General features: G+C 33.8%; 1 protein-coding gene, 2 long non-coding RNA genes and 2 other non-coding genes across 6 annotated transcripts in view; 2 read left to right on the top strand and 3 right to left on the bottom strand.

Moving 5' to 3' along the window:
• Positions 1 to 18,093, top strand: part of LOC124384638 (eukaryotic translation initiation factor 4 gamma 3-like) — a 1,295,064-nt gene that overhangs the window by 235,858 nt on the left and 1,041,113 nt on the right. The gene's annotated exons all lie outside the window — the stretch shown is intronic.
• trnav-cac lies at positions 7,916 to 7,988 on the bottom strand. The gene has a single exon. It is a non-coding gene; the product is annotated as a tRNA-Val (tRNA).
• trnag-ucc lies at positions 8,143 to 8,214 on the top strand. The gene has a single exon. It is a non-coding gene; the product is annotated as a tRNA-Gly (tRNA).
• On the bottom strand, positions 13,734 to 14,560 carry LOC124384679. Its single transcript, XR_006925465.1, has 3 exons — positions 14,345 to 14,560; positions 13,943 to 14,001; positions 13,734 to 13,832 (listed from the first exon to the last, which is right to left on the bottom strand). It is a non-coding gene; the product is annotated as an uncharacterized LOC124384679 (long non-coding RNA).
• On the bottom strand, positions 14,655 to 16,250 carry LOC124384687. The gene is made up of 4 exons (XR_006925474.1): positions 16,218 to 16,250; positions 15,263 to 15,303; positions 15,106 to 15,138; positions 14,655 to 14,888 (listed from the first exon to the last, which is right to left on the bottom strand). It is a non-coding gene; the product is annotated as an uncharacterized LOC124384687 (long non-coding RNA).

Raw genomic sequence — 18,093 nt, 5'->3', positions numbered from 1 at the left:
TCAGAAGAAACAATGTTTTTCCCAGCAAACTTAAATACATCTGAGCATTAAGGGTTTTATGGTGACATCTCCTAAAACAAATACAAAAAGAAAATACTTTTTAAAGATATTTAAATATAGTAATAAAATATTTTCCCTCAGTATGTGGACAGCAGAGTCACTGCACTACAACATACTTACATTTCTGTAGATTATTTTTCAATTATTTCCAAAATTCTGTCAATGAAATCCTTTATGGTCTATATAAGAAAACACATACATTTTATAAGAAACTATACTGATAGCAAACATAAAATTTACTTCTTTTTACACAGGTTTAAACATGTGAAAGTTCTTTTTTTTGTGTGTGTATTTATACATACAGTGCATATATATAGACATATATATATATATATATATTTCACATTTTTTTTACATTAATGTTCATATACTACTATCCAAATATGGAATTGAATTTGAAGATGCAAAACGAGGATGAAATTTGCTCCAGAAATGTAAAAATAGAATTGAATACGTACAGTGTCCTACGATCTTTAGAATAGTGCTTACAGTGATTTATTTATTTTTTTTGGTGAAGCTACAAATAAATGTATTACCTCTGATTCGACCTCCAGCAGCTCCATTGCAAAATGGATAGAGTTGTATTGAAGAGCATCGTATACTGGTACTTTCCGCTTGGCTATTTGAACCTTGTCTGTAAAGTTTTCAGGAATTCCTTTGTCCTTCCTTTGAACCACAAAAGTCTTGTCTCCACAGAACACGTCCACATCTAATTTGCCCACTTCTGGAAGACCAGGTTTGTATAAGGAACCTTCGGAGAAGACTGGAAAAAAGATATGATATTTAATGTTATATAGTACTGTAAATATTTGTTTGTTTTTCCATGTTTATTGTGATGCTACAGGAATGAAGAGTTCATTACATGGATATTTAGAGATTTACATGTAAAGAGAATGATATCCCGGTCTTCACTGCAGTAAACGCCAGCCTGGTAGTATCCTAGACTGGATCCATCGCTACTGTTAGCTTCTTTCACCAGGAACAGGTCTCCAGTTTTGCTTCTTCCGTTAATTTCGTTATAGCCTTTGACAGTGGTGAAACCTTTTGGTGCACAGCCGAGAGCAATCAAAACTTGTCCTACAAAAGGAATCATGTTTTAGTGTAGAGGTTTGGCGCTTGCTTTAGTAAAATGGTTTTTATAGTATTGATGGTTTGTAAAATGGCGACATGATAGTAATGGTATTAAGAGGTATTAAATCAGGTAAGTCCACACTAAATCCCCAGGTACCAAATGCACGGCCCGTCACTGGAGTAGTGTTAACACAACAAAGAACACAGACACTCACCATTGCTGTCTTCCAACACGTTTACTGTAGAATCTGTAGGAATATTAGTTATGTTGTAAATGAGATTCAAGTGTGTTTGAAATACCAACCTACAGCAACATCTCATTACAAACAATATGAACACTATGATGTATTTAAAGTACACTTATGATTTACCTTAAAATTCAGTAACCTCGTTTTGCTTCTCTTTCAGGGAACTGAAAAGGAAAACAGGAAGTAAATGCACTGAAGTTTTAATGTAGGAGTAACACATCAAAATGTAACTGCTGGCAAAACCCACATCCTCTCCTTATGCTGCTACTACCAAGAACAACAGAGGTAGTAAAATGACCATTAACTATTTTCTTTGTAACTAAGGGTCACAGACATGAAATTGCAGAATACAAATCCGATGCAGTAAATAATTCACAAAGAATCTCTCCCATGGAATAAAAAAAAAAAAAAATAAATAAATTCTATCTATCCTTCCTGTATTTTTTAGGTACTTAAATAACAATTCTTGAGCTCTCGATTGCCTGAATTTGCTTCCCAGCAGTACCATTAGAGAGATATTGTCCATTCCTATCCATCCTAATTCCTGATTTGACAACTGTCTCTTTCATATGCAACATTTATCTAATATCCTCACTGTTTCAATTCACACTTCTCATACAATTCATGCTTTTCCTTTAAAGAGACTATGATTTAATTATGTCCAATTCTTAATCTTGTGAACACATCCTTCCTTCCATTAAACTTTTCCTCACTACCAACTTTCTTTGTATCTGAAAGAGATGTCTTTCTTTAGTCCACTTTTCCATAATTCGCCATCTTTTACATACTATGAAATCACTGCCTTGCATATTCATCCCCATTACTCAATATTTTAAATCTATCACTTTATAAAACAACCACTAATTGCTGGTAGAGTAACAGACAATTTCACAATGTTTATTTAACTTGTTTAACTTTCCAGCTATCCAAAAACATTGTTTTTTATTAATATAAAAATATGGGTGATTTTAGATATCCTATTTACACCAGTACCTGTCTCAGAAGACTGCAGTTAACAATGCACTTTATGTTCTGGTCTTTATAATGTTTACACTGTTTAATAACTTCATGTTAAACTTTATCTGCCTATTAAAAATACAACTGAATAATCCTGTTTACACTGCCAAATATGCATATGTCCCTAAATCAAGTATAAAATCTGTCTTTAATCTTAGTGTCATCCTCATCAGCTATCTCTAGATTAATAAGACTCAACAGGTGTAATAACCTTCAACAGAACTCTGCAGATCTTACCTGTCCATGTGCAAGAAATGTCAATCACTTCCCAATCAACCAGGCAAAATCACATCATAACAACAGAACCAACTGCAATTTTAGTGTCAAATGTCAACTGCATGTGGAGTTAAAGGACAATGGTGAGTTTAAAAGTTATGACCTGTAAAAACAACTAATGCCGAACTGATAAAATTTGAGAAAACTTTATAAAAACACAAACAGCAAGTCGCCCAGGTTGGTGAGCTTTCCGCGACTGAATATGCATGACTTACAAAGGATGGACATGAGAACCGGAAACATGTCAATTTACAACTTTCAGCAGTTCCTGGTAGGATTTTGTCACTTTTAACACATCAACAATGTTAGTAAGACTTTTGAACTGTTAGACTGTTTTCATTAAACCATAACATGTGTATTTAAATACAAATTGTATATTTGTGTTAATGCAACCTTTGTTTGTAATTATGTATATCCTTCTGTTTTTTTAAGGTTTCAACCCAATTCAAGCTAACCTAACCAAAGCACTTCACAAGAGTGATACACTGGTGACAAAGCTGCTTGCTCTATGTTCCATCTATCTATCCTGAACACATAAACACAGAACATTTTTTCCATTTTTAATGAGCGCCTCAAAGATCTAAGATCTAACAAAAGGCAATTTCTCCAAATAATGTTACAAATGTGTCAAATCTGTTAGTGAGCACTTCCTTTGCCGAGATAATCCATCCACCCAGGTGTGGCATATCAAGATGCTGATTAGACACCATGATTATTGCACAGGTGTTTTGCAATCGGCCACTTTTTATTTTATTATTTTTTAATATCTGGAAACCAGAAAGTATCAGGTGACCACATTTGCATGCCCTGTACAGTGAAAACCTATCCAAAGTGAGATATTCAAAATGTCATTTGCCCACCAAGTCGAACTGCAGTCAATCTATGAGGATGATGAGCATGTAGATGAGCTTGAGATGTTTCTAAAGTTTGAGAAGAAATGGGCAAATTGATTGTTGCAGCATCTGTCCAGGTGGCTGGTCTCAGACAATCTTGGAGGTGAAGATGCTGGATGTGGAGGTCCTGGGCTGGAGGGTAGCTGAACAGATGTTTTCCTCTCCTCAAATTAAAGAGATCTCAGATTAGAAAGTTTAATGTTTTGTTGCATGGCAGTTCTCGGGGTCTGACCTCATGGAAAGATCTGACCATCCTTACAACTTCCTCTATAATTCCTGAGGAACAGGAAATGGCAGCACTGGAGAGCAAAATCTGTAAAGCTCTGGGCAGGTTTAGATTCAGCATGTGAGCACATGTCTTACATATAATAAAGTACAAATCTATTATTATTGTAATGTTTAATGAACATGTAATATTTCAAATTGTGTTGTTTTGTTTCTTCATTTAAATATGAACTAAAAATTAAAGTTTAGTGCAGCCTTATAACATCTACTGTTTAAATAGAACTTTTAACAACCTCAGTTAGTTAAAAACATCAGAAATCACACTTTCACAATGCATTCAGTTTTGTTTGATTCATTAATTTCTACTCTGTAGATTCAGTTCAAGTCATCGGTTCAAAAGAGTTCGGTTCAATAAATTCATTTAAAATAATAAGGTCCAGAAGAGTCGGTTCACTGGATTCGTTCAATTGAGTCTGAATCGAAGATTCATTTCTAGTTCAATAACAGAACAAATAGCATTCGTACAGTTCAGAGTCTGATTTGAGGTTTGATCAAGTTTACATTTTATTATAACAATATGCTTAATTGAGTTCTTGCATGTAGATGATACTTTTAATAAATTTAATACTAACTTCATGCAGTTTCTCACCATAAAGACTGGATTTTATAAAACCTTTTGACAAAATAAATTGTTTAAATGTTATTAAATCTGTACTCGTTATTTCTACATTATTTATTACATTAATTTTAATCAACTTTATTTAACTTCTGTTTCATTTATTTATAATCACAAAAATTCAGCTTAAAAATTAAACATGAACCCCCTGTATGTAAAACAGTTAACAGCTTAAATTCAAAACAGTTTAATATTATCTAAAAAAAAATATCTTGCTTTGTAAAAGATCAACATCACATATAACTAGACAACAAAACACCATTAATAATACAGTGGAACCTCGGGTTACGGATTTAATTCGTTCCGGTACTTTATTCGTAACCTGAAAAGTTCGTATCCCGATACAAATTTCCCCATAATAATGAACAGAAACTTCGGTAATTCGTTCTGGACAACCAAAAATATTACTTAAATAAAAATAAAGCCAATATTCACTAATATTATTTACTTTTAACATGTTATATTAAAATCATACCACATAAAAACATACAAAAGAGGAAAAGATCTTTACCGGGTACTTTCCCTTTGAGAAGACTCGCTGCAGGAGACAGCGTTCATAGAAGGGGAGGAGGAGAGTTATTGTTTGGAAGGAGAATCTTATTATATTATATTATTTATATATTATTATATATTATATTATAGAATATTAAAGACAGTGTTATTAACACGATTAACACTCTGGACTTCAATACCCAGAGATAGTAGTTAAAGAAACAGCTCTCATTGTCCCTCTAATGCGAGCTGTTTCTTTAAGGCTACTATCTCTGTATTAAGTCCAGAGTGAAATGCATTATGGGTATTGTACTTCGGAAAAGAAATGTGCGGACTGGATGTTTTTCCTGTGTGCGATTCATATGAAGAAACCTGTTTGTGTTCTGCAGTGCGGCCTGTTAATCCAAGTTTATCCACCTGGGAGTTATATTATACTGTAACCCTGCTAATCTATCTTCATAAAAACAAGTAAAGTGGTTATGCATCGGCTAATGTTGTCCATCTCATCATTCCACAAGCATCAACTAACGAGTTGTTACGCTGCTGCTGGGAAAAGTTCAAGCGGATAAGTAACACGATGCTCGCTAGGGACACAGGGCGCTAACTGATGTGACGAGCTGCGTGGATAGAGCAAAACAACCAACTTGCCTGCGATTTTTTGGTGCGCGACGTTCGTATCCCGATATATTGTTCGTAACCAGGGGCAAAAATTTTGATGAACTGCGATTCGTAACCTGAATTATACGTATGCCGGGGCGTTCGTAACCCGAGGTTCCACTGTATATTTGTACAGAATTAAGTAAAAAGAATGTCCTGACAGGGCCACTAGAGGGCAGTGTGAGACTGACATCTGACAACCAACTGCAGCTATTATTATTATTATTATTATTATTATTATTATTATTATTATTATTATTATTATTATTATTATTATTATTATTATTATTATTATTATTATTATTATTATTATTATTATTATTATTATTATTATTATTATTATTATTATTATTATTATTATTATTATTATTATTATTATTATTATTATTATTATTATTATTATTATTATTATTATTATTATTATTATTATTATTATTATTATTATTATTATTATTATTATTATTATTATTATTATTATTATTATTATTATTATTATTATTATTATTATTATTATTATTATTATTATTATTATTATTATTATTATTATTATTATTATTATTATTATTATTATTATTATTATTATTATTATTATTATTATTATTATTATTATTATTATTATTATTATTATTATTATTATTATTATTATTATTATTATTATTATTATTATTATTATTATTATTATTATTATTATTATTATTATTATTATTATTATTATTATTATTATTATTATTATTATTATTATTATTATTATTATTATTATTATTATTATTATTATTATTATTATTATTATTATTATTATTATTATTATTATTATTATTATTATTATTATTATTATTATTATTATTATTATTATTATTATTATTATTATTATTATTATTATTATTATTATTATTATTATTATTATTATTATTATTATTATTATTATTATTATTATTATTATTATTATTATTATTATTATTATTATTATTATTATTATTATTATTATTATTATTATTATTATTATTATTATTATTATTATTATTATTATTATTATTATTATTATTATTATTATTATTATTATTATTATTATTATTATTATTATTATTATTATTATTATTATTATTATTATTATTATTATTATTATTATTATTATTATTATTATTATTATTATTATTATTATTATTATTATTATTATTATTATTATTATTATTATTATTATTATTATTATTATTATTATTATTATTATTATTATTATTATTATTATTATTATTATTCCCAGGTTCCTCCTGCTTCATTGCTGAGACATTCATGTTGAGCATCGACAAGAAGATTGTCAACAACCACATCACAACCTTCACCTCTGCCATCTGCCTGATATTTGGGAGTTATAACTGCTTTAACATACACTACCCAGTGGAACTACGATCAACACTGGAGTTTCTCCAACGCTAATATTCTGTTTTTATGAATCCTTTTATGGATTTATCAAACGTATCAATTTGATATCCATCTCAGGTTGTTCATTTTCTCAATCTTTCTCTCACTCTATTTTTCCATAAAGGTGTTTCTTTTCCATAAATCCTGAGAGGCACCGAGGTTGAATCCAAGAAGAAAAAAGTGTTGAGTCAATCCCAGAGTCCTCACTCTCATCTCAGACATTGCTGACCATGAGTGGATCTAGTGCTCCCCCTCTTGTTGTGGACAATGTGATAAAGGTGTGTTACAGACTCTACAGATGTTTTTGTTGTTGAAACAATTGTTACACTTCTGAATGTCAGTGAAAAGTTTTTAACAATTTGGAGTTTTACTAAACAAGATTTGTTAAAGTTCCTGTTCATTTTTTTTGCTTGTTAGTTCCAGGAGTTTCTTAGATGATAATTTTCCTACAGTAATTGTGCATTCTAATGATGTAAAAAGGGGCTGCATGTACATCACTAGCTAGCATTTTATAAATCAAACACTTCTGTAAAGTTTTCCTTTTTTTTAATGACATGATGCAGTTTGAAGATGTAGAGTTTCAGCTTTACTGCACAGTTCTGTGTGTAAAATAAGTCAAAGTCATTTTTTTCCAGGAATTTCTTGAATTCAGATTTTATTGAAATAGAAAAATAGTTTATTTTCCTATAACTGCATTTGCATATTTTAAAATAAGGAACATTTAACTTGTTTGAACATTTTTGTAGTTTAAACAGCAGCAATAACACTTAAAGCACTACACTACAGAAACAATATAAAAGAAAGTTTTCTACATTTCTCTAATGCTGTCGAGTAACACAGTTTACAGGCCTAAGAATGTAACACTAGCTTCAAAATCACAACCTTGTTTCTGCCTGGTGTCGAACCAGGGACCTTTCACGTGTGAGGTGAACGTGATGACCACTACACTACAGAAACTACCACAGGGAAAAGCTTCTTGGTCACTGTTTGCACTTTTGCATACATTCACAGTTGCAGTAGAGCAGGAGAATGAACCGGTTTGCTGAGAAGTTCAAAACAACTAACGTTCTTCTAGCATGGATTCATTCGTGATGTTCGCCCTGCCAGCGTGGCGTTGGTGGTATAGTGGTGAGCATAGCTGCCTTCCAAGCAGTCGACCCGGGTTCGATTCCCGGCCAAAGCAAAACCTTTAGTGATTATGTTCAGTTACCAAAGTAACAACCTCTAAGCAGTCTTGCTTTTATTTGCTTCCCTTGAACACTTGCCGTTTGTGTATTAGATGGTCCCACCTGTCATCATAGACACCGGCAAAACATTTCAAAATCACTTGGCTTCTTCTTATTATTATTATTATTATTATTATCCAATTATTTTTTTATTGATGCATTCAAACAGAAAGACACTCAGGCGAGAAAGACAATGGAACAGTGGTTAATTGTTAACAGGTGAATGAAAGAAAAAAAATTATAATAAAACAAAATAAAAGATTTGCACCTAAGTACATGAACACTCTCTAAGATATATGTTTTCTTTCTCCTTTCTACATCTACCAAGAAGTCAGGGGCAAGAGGAAGAGCTCAAAAAGGCTAAACAAAGAGAACAGGATTTTTTTTTCCCCGTTCCTCTTTCTCTTAAATACAATAAGAATGGTTGCCAGGTGGTGTAAAACTTTTCTGTAATACCAAGTAATGTAAATCTGATCTTTTCTATTTGAATAAACTGAGACAGGTCATGTATCTAATGAGAAGAACTGGGTGGGTGAGGATTCTTCCAGTTCAGTAATATAAGTCTCTTTGCTACTATTAAACAAAAGGTGAGCATGTTTGATTGTAAGGATGACAAGGAGGGATTTGTGGGGTTGAGTCCAAATAATGCTATTAGGGGACATGGTTTAATATCTAAAATGAAGTATTCAGAGATTGATTTAAAAATTGATGTCCAGAAAGAGGTCAAGGCTGGGCAAAGCCAAAAAGTATGATAAAGAGTAGCCGACACCCATCACAAGTTGGATCCAAACCAGGGTTAATTTTAGATAGTTTGGTCTTTGTCCAATACACTCTATGCAACAATTTAAACTGGATTAACGAATAACGGCGCATATAGAGGAGGAATGTACGACCAAGGGCCTTGGACCATTCCTCATCCGTGAAAATCACGGTGATATCGTAGGTTGAATTTTTCTGACAGGTAGGAAAAAGTGACAAATGTATTCTCCTGAAAAAGATCATTAATGTTTACAATGCCCCTTCTAAACCACAGTGCAAAGGATCCGTAATAAAGCATGCAGAGGCACGTGAGGACGGACGAGGTCAGACAGGAGTCTCTCCGTGGACTATGATGTTTGCAGACAGTATTGTGATTCGTGGTGAGAGTAGGGAGCAGGTTGAGAAGAGTCTGGAGACGTGGAGGTGCATCCTGAGAGAAGGAGAATGAAAGTCAGTAGACGTGTGTGGATGAGAGGAGAGCAGTGGAGTGGTGATGGGTTACGAGTTTAAATACCACAGTTTTGAAACCATCTCAGAAATTGTTTGAGGAGGTCATAACACGATTAATTGTTCTTTAAAGATTGCGAGCTGACAACCAGTGTCCTTTCAACTTTCAGTAGCCATGAATCTGAAGGTTTGAACTTTTTCTGTCTTTCAGGCTTCTGATGTGCTGCTCAAAGAAAATCTAGAGCTCTCAAAAGGTCTACCTTTGTTTATGAGGGAAAAGTCTGGAAACTTCCTGAAGTCTTGCCTGGTAAGTGTGTTATCAGTGTGTTATAGTCATATTTTCTCATACCTGAGGTACAGATCCTGTAAAGAGAAAACTGTTCCAGCACAAATGAAGTGATACACTATATCGCCAAAAGTATTGGGACACCCCCTGAACAGGTTTGATTACTTTTATATTTATTATAGTAACAAAAACACAAAAATGTTGAATGATTTAATATTTAATTTTTTTGTACATTTTCTTTGATCTCGAATCATTGGACATGGAGAGGTTCAACATTGGGTTCCTCTCATATTTCTCTGATGCTCTGCACATTTCTTCTCTTTCTCACACTGATTTAGAGAATCCTGAAACTCCATGCTGGTTTTGTTCCAAAGTGACCTCCAGCTGAGCAACTGCAATTTCCTGATTTCCTATTTGTTTGTATGTTTGTCACACGTTAATGTTTCAGATCATCAACCTCATTTAAATATTAGTAACAATAACACAAGTGAACATGCAGTTTTTAAATGGAGGTTTTTATTATTAAGGAAAAACTAAATCCAAAACTACATGGCCTTGTGTGAAAAAGTGTTTGCCCCCTAAACCTTATAACTGGATGGGCCGCCCTTAGCAGCAACAACTGCATTCAGGCAGTAGACAATTTTTGCCAGGTCTCTTTCTCATGGTGGAGTCATGAACACTGACCTTAACTGAGGCAAGTGAGCCCTGCAGTTCTTTGGATGTTGTTGTGGGGTCTTTTGTGACCTCTTGGATGAGTGGTCTCTGTGGTCTTGGGGTAATTTTGGTCAGCCGGCCACTCCTGGGAAGGTTCTCCACTGTTCCATGTTTTTGCCATGTGTGAATAATTTCTCTCACTGTGGTTCACTGGAGTACCAAAGCTTTAGAAATGGCTTTATAACCTTTTCCAGACTGATAGATCTCAATTACTTTCTTTCTCATTTGTTCCTGAATGTCTTTGGATCTCAGCATGATGTCTAGCTTTTGAGGATCTTTTGGTCGACTTCACTTTGTCAGGCAGGTCCTATTTAAGAGATTTCTTGATTGTGAACAGGTGTGGCAGTAATCAGGCCTGTGTGTGGTGAGAGAAATTGAACTCAGGTGTGATGAACCACAGTTTTAACAGGGGGGCAAACACTTTTTCACACAGGGCCATGTAGTTTTGGATTTTGTTTTCCCTCAATAATAAAAATCTTCATTTAAAATCTGCATGTCGTGTTCACTTGTGTATCTTTTACTAATATTTAAATTAGTTTGATGATCTGAAACATTAAAGTGTGACAAACATGCAAATAAATATACACAGTGGTGTGAAAAAGTGTTTGCCCCCTTCCTGATTTCATACTACTACAAAAGTATGTACTTGATATACAATGCTATTTTTTTCTTTCTCTGTCTTCCAACAGCCATTTAGTTGAATCTTCTGAGGAGAAGTGGGTTCCACACACCAGCCATCAACCAGAAAAGAGGTTCAAGCAGTCTCCAAACTCAGCACCTGTTTCAGCTCTACCAGTAAGAGTGAGAGACAGAAAATCCCAGTCTTCACTGGTTGTATCCCCAACACACCTGAAGAGAGGTGGAATAAGGATTTTACACCCCAGTCAGTCTGTAGACCATCTGTCATAGCACTTGTTGATGAGATGTTGGGAACAGGCTACAAACTGTTCGTGGACGACTTCTACACAAGTCCAGCACTGTTTAGAGATCTCCTAAAAAAAAACCATCTGAGCATGTGGAAAAATTCAGTCCACAAACCCTCAAACCATCACCAACAAGCTTCTGAAAAAAGCTCCTCGAGGCCTCATCACTGGCTGAGAGAAGAGGATGTGCTGTTTGTAGAATGGAAGGATAAAAGGAAGGTCCAGATGTGCTCCATCATTCACAGAGGCACTGAAGGAAGCATTGTGCTACTTTTATTTTCATTACTTTCTTCTTCTACTAATTTTCTAATGTTCAAATACCAGTCTTATGCTTATTGTGTGAATGTTATTATTCCCAGTACATTTGGTTATCAGGCTGCTTTTCCTCAAACAGACGGAAGGAGAAAAGGACTACACACAGTCTCAGAATAATGTTTATAGGAAACTCCTTTTTATTGTATTTTCTTCAAAGTTAAAATATAAACTCATTACACATGTGACTTTTAACCCGTCACTATTCTGGATTGTTTCAGGACTGAATTCATGTATTTATATATAAAAAATAATGTTTTATGACATACACATTTTTTTCTAAGGAACTTCAGCATCTTTGGATGATGTAAAGCCCAAAGTGTGTTGTTTTAAAAGAGATGTAAATTGTGTATGTAGCACACTGTTGTCAGGAACTTTTACCATTGAAAGTCAGGAAGGTCATTTTCAGCTGTGAGGCCCAAAAGTGGGGCTGAAACCGAACAGGGTTCAAGAAACCGAGTTTATTTTCATATAAGTAACAGTATTTAGTTCAATAAACTTAAGTTCATTTAAAGGAGAATTCAGTGCTGTTTAGTTCAGTAAAGTCTTCATTTAATCCAAAACTATTCCATTCATTAAGTTCAATTATCCTCAAATTAATATTTGTATTTGTATATTTTACATTCAAAAACAAATTTACATTAATTTTAATCAGCTTCCTTTAACTTCTATTTCATTTATTTATATTACAAAAATTCAGCTTAGAAATTAAACATGAACCCCCTGTTTGTAAAACAGTAAACAGTTTAAGTTTTAGACAGTTTAATATTATTAAGAAAAATATGTTGCTTTGTAAAGATCAACATCACATATAACTAGACAACAAAACACCATTAATATTTGTATTTGTATATTTTACATTCAAAACAAATTTACATTAATTTTAATCAGCTTCCTTTAACTTCTATTTCATTTATTTATATTACAAAAATTCAGCTTAGAAATTAAACATGAACCCCCTGTTTGTAAAACAGTAAACAGTTTAAGTTTTAGACAGTTTAATATTATTAAGAAAAATATGTTGCTTTGTAAAAGATCAACATCACATATAACCAGACAACAAAACACCATTAATATTTGTACAGAATTAAGTAAAAAGAAAGTCCTGACAGAGCCACTAGAGGGCAGTGTGAGACTGACATCTGACAACCAACTGCAGTTATTATTATTATTATTATTATTATTATTATTATTATTATTATAGTTTTGGGGGGTTTATGAATGTTTCTTGCTTTGACGTGGATGTGTTGATTGTATAACACCCAAATAACATTGTTTAATCAAACCAATTATTGGAAATTTAATAATTTTATCACATTGGTTTTCATAAATATGCAAATCTGCATATAAAAATAATAAAAATTAATCATTATAAAATAATAAATGTTTAAATGTAGACCTTTATGTACTAAAGCACCTCAGTGCAATAAAGTATTACATTCTAAAGTCCAGCAAACACGACATGGGAGTCAATTCCTTGTAGCATTTTCTTGAACTTGGTTTGCAGGAGAAAATCTGGTTTTGTTGAAATAACAGGTTAACAGATGATAACTGGATAAATAACTAATAAATAAATTCTTCATCCTGCTCATTAACATGCAAACTGATGATGAGTTCCATCACCTGCTGTATGAACCTGAACAGAATCCACATTGTATTTCTAGTTGGAGATGCTGAGATTCTCTTTTTATTGAAATCTTTTTATTAAAACAGCAGGATGAGTTACTAAAGCTGAGCTTTTTCTCTCATTGAGACGTGAATTCTGTAGAACTGCTACTGCAATTTTTACATGAGATGCAATAAAATTGTCCACCTACAGAACCTACAGAACCTACAGAAATTACATTTACTTTGTTACTGTCACCACTAGTTTCTACTTCATAGAAACATAGCAATGTAGCAGCAAAGGCAAAAGTCCATGGAGTAAGAAGTGACATCATATTACTAAATAGATTTGGGCAATGACTGCTGATAAAAACACAAATAATTAACTGATTTTCTTTAAAATTAACAAATGAACATTTTATTAATATATTAAATAAAAAAAATGATTTGATCATCTTTCAGAAGAAACAATGTTTTTTCCCAGCAAACTCTTAAATACGAGCATTAAGGATTTTATGGTGACATCTCCCTAAAAACAAATACAAAAAGAAAATACTTTTTAAAGATATTTAAATATAGTAATAAAATATTTTCCCTCAGTATGTGGACAGCAGAGTCACTGCACTACAACATACTTACATTTCTGTAGATTATTTTTCAATTATTTCCAAAATTCTGTCAATGAAATCCTTTATGGTCTATATAAGAAAACACATACATTTCATAAGAACCCATACTGATAGCAAACATAAAAATTACTTCTTTTTACACGTTTAAACACGTGAAAGTTCTAATTTGTGTGTGTGTATTTATACATACAGTGCATATATATATATATATATATATTTCACATTTTTTTTACATTAATGTTCATATACTACTATCCAAATATGGAATTGAATTTGAAGATGCAAAACGAGGATGAAATTTGCTCCAGAAATGTAAAAATAGAATTGAATACGTACAGTGTCCTACGATCTTTAGAATAGTGCTTACAGTGATTTATTTATTTTTTGGTGAAGCTACAAATAAATGTATTACCTCTGATTCGACCTCCAGCAGCTCCAGAGCAAAATGGATAGAGTTGTAATGAAGAGCATCGTATACTGGTACTTTCCGCTTGGCTATTTGAACCTTGTCTGTAAAGTTTTCAGGAATTCCTTTGTCCTTTCTGTGAACCACAAAAGTCTTGTCTCCACAGAACACATCCACGTCTAATTTGCCCACTTCTGGAAGACCAGGTTTGTATAAGGAACCTTCGGGAAGACTGGAAAAAAGATATGATATTTAATGTTATATAGTACTGTAAATATTTGTTTGTTTTTCCATGTTTATTGTGATGCTACAGGAATGAAGAGTTCATTACATGGATATTTAGAGATTTACATGTAAAGAGAATGATATCCCGGTCTTCACTGCAGTAAACGCCAGCCTGGTAGTATCCTAGACTGGATCCATCGCTACTGTTAGCTTCTTTCACCAGGAACAGGTCTCCGAGTTTTGCTTCTTCCGTTAATTTCTCGTTATAGCCTTTGACAGTGGTGAAACCTTTTGGTGCACAGCCGAGAGCAATCAAAAACTTGTCCTACAAAAGGAATCGCGGTTTTAGTGTAGAGGTTTGGCGCTTGCTTTAGTAAAATGGTTTTTTTTTTATAGTATTGATGGTTTGTAAAATGGCGACATGATAGTAATGGTATTAAGAGGTGTATTAAATCAGGTAAGTCCACACTAAATCCCCAGGTACCAAATGCACGGCCCGTCACTGGAGTAGTGTTAACACAACAAAGAACACAGACACTCACCATTGCTGTCTTCCAACACGTTTACTGTAGAATCTGTAGGAATATTAGTTATGTTGTAAATGAGATTCGAAGTGTGTTTGAAATACCAACCTACAGCAACATCTCATTACAAACAATATGAACACTATGATGTATTTAAAGTACACTTATGATTTACCTTAAAATTCAGTAACCTCGTTTTGCTTCTCTTTCAGGGAACTGAAAAGGAAAACAGGAAGTAAATGCACTGAAGTTTTAATGTAGGAGTAACACATCAAAATGTAACTGCTGGCAAAACCCACATCCTCTCCTTATGCTGCTACTACCAAGAACAACAGAGGTAGTAAAATGACCATTAACTATTTTCTTTGTAACTAAGGGTCACAGACATGAAATTGCAGAATACAAATCCGATGCAGTAAATAATTCACAAAGAATCTCTCCCATGGAATAAAAAAATAAAAAAATAAATAAATTCTATCTATCCTTCCTGTATTTTTTAGGTATTTAAATAACAATTCTTGAGCTCTCGATTGCCTGAATTTGCTTCCCAGCAGTACCATTAGAGAGATATTGTCCATTCCTATCCATCCTAATTCCTGATTTAACTGAAATCTGTCTCTTTCATATGCAGGACATTTATCTAATATGTGCCTCACTGTTTCCAATTCCCCACACTTCTCACATACACCCGATTCATGCTTTTCCGTTTCTAAAGAGACTATGATTTAATGCAGTATGTCCAATTCTTAATCTTGTGATGACGACATCCTTCCTTCCATTTCCCAAACTTTTCCTCTCACTACCAACTTTCTCTTGTATCTGAAAGAGATGTCTTTCTTTAGTCCCACTTTTCCATAATTCCTGCCATCTTTTACATACTTCACATGAAATCACTGCCTTGGCATATTCATCCCCGGATTACTCAATATTTTTGTAAATCTATCACTGGGTTATAAAACAACCACGGTGGAATTGCTGGTAGAGTAACAGAAGGAGCAATTTCACAATGTTTCAGCTCTAACTTGTTTACATCTTTCCTTACTATCCAACCAAAGCTTGTTTTTTCCCTGTACTCATATTCCCAACAATCTGGGTGATTTTCCAGATGATCCTTTACACCATACCAGTACCTTAGTCTCAGCTGAAGACTGCGCAGTTCTAGGACAATGCCTACTGCTCCTTAGTGTTCTGGTCTTTTATACTCTTGCTGACGCACTGTGATGTCAGAGGTAACTTTATGAGTGGTAAACTGTGTATCTGCCTCTAGTGGTGAAGCGTGGAAATACAACTGAATGGGAATCCTGTCCTACACTGCCAAATATGCATGGCATATTTGTCCCTAAATCAAGTATAAAATCTGTCGGTTTAATCTTAGTGTCATCCTCATCAGCTATCTCTGGTAGATTTATAAGACGGGTAAGAGGCCGTGTGTATAGTCGAACCTTTAACGTAGAACTCTGCAGATCTTACCTGTCCATGTGCTCCAAGAAATGTCCTAATCACTCTCCCAATCAACCAAAGGGCTCGTGCAGCTGGGGATCGAGCATCATAACAACAGAACCAACTGCAAGGGTTTTAGTGTCTAAATGTCGAACTGCATGTGGAGTTAAAAGGACAATTTGAAGTGAGTTTAAAAGTTATTTTGCTTGCCTGTAAAAAAAAACGTGAATCCTGAATGCCGAACTGATAAAATTTGAGAAAACGGTTTATAAAAGAGCACCGAAACAGCCAAGTCGCTACCGGAGGGTTGGTGAGCTTGTGATTTGCGCGACTGAATATGAGCATGACTAAAGAGTTACGAAGGATGAGGACATGAGAACCGGAAAGCATGTCAATGATTGGTCAACTCAGGACGCTAATGGTAGGATGGAGGTGCTTTGGAAAAAGTTTGATGCAACTTGTGTGCTAGTAAGACTGTTTGAACTGTTAGACTGTTTGGTAATTAAAATAATCAAGTCGGTGTATTTAAAGTGTACAAATTGTGTATATTTGTGTTAATGCACAGGATGAGATTTGTTTGTAATTATGTATATCCTTCTGTTTTTTTGAAGGTTTCAACCCAACCTAACTGAAGCTAACCTAACCAAAGCACGTGTAACTGACTAAGAGTGATACACTGGTGACAAAGCTGCTTGCTCTATTGCTCCATCTATCTATCCTGAACAAAACTATAAACACAACACCTGTTTTGCCCCATTTTTAATGAGCCGAACTCAAAGATCTAAGATCTAACAAAAGGCCTATTTCTCTCAAATAATGTTTACAAATGTGTCTAAATCTGTGTTAGTGAGCACTTCTCCTTTGCCGAGATAATCCATCCACCCCACAGGTGTGGCATATCAAGATGCTGATTAGACACCATGATTATTGCACAGGTGTGCCTTAGGCTGGCCACAATAAAAGGCCACTCTTTTACTTTTTTGTGTATTGTGGGTTCCGGAGGGTCCGGGTGTATCTGGAAACCAGAAAGTATCAGGTGTGACCACCATTTGCCTCATGCATTTTGCCCTGTACAGTGAAAACCTATCCAAAGTGAGATACGCCATAAAATGTAAGCATTTGCCCACTCAAGTCGAACTGCAGTCAGGTCAAGACCCCGATGAGGATGATGAGCATGTAGATGAGCTTCCCTGAGACGGTTTCTGACAGTTTGAGAAGAAATTCTTTGGTTATGCAAATTGATTGTTGCAGCATCTGTCCAGGTGGCTGGTCTCAGACAATCTTGGAGGTGAAGATGCTGGATGTGGAGGTCCTGGGCTGGAGAGGGTAGCTGAACAGATGTTTTCCTCTCCTCAAATTAAAGAGATCTCAGATTAGAAAGTTTAATGTTTTGTTGCATGGCAGTTCTCGGGGTCTGACCTCATGGAAAGATCTGACCATCCTTACAACTTCCTCTATAATTCCTGAGGAACAGGAAATGGCAGCACTGGAGAGCAAAATCTGTAAAGCTCTGGGCAGGTTTAGATTCAGCATGTGAGCACATGTCTTACATATAATAAAGTACAA

Source organism: Silurus meridionalis, chromosome 4 (genome assembly GCF_014805685.1).
Source record: "Silurus meridionalis isolate SWU-2019-XX chromosome 4, ASM1480568v1, whole genome shotgun sequence".
NCBI classification, from domain to species: Eukaryota; Metazoa; Chordata; class Actinopteri; order Siluriformes; family Siluridae; genus Silurus; species Silurus meridionalis.
The sequence above is the reverse complement of the archived record's forward strand: the minus strand, read 5'-3'. Positions and strand labels throughout refer to the sequence as shown.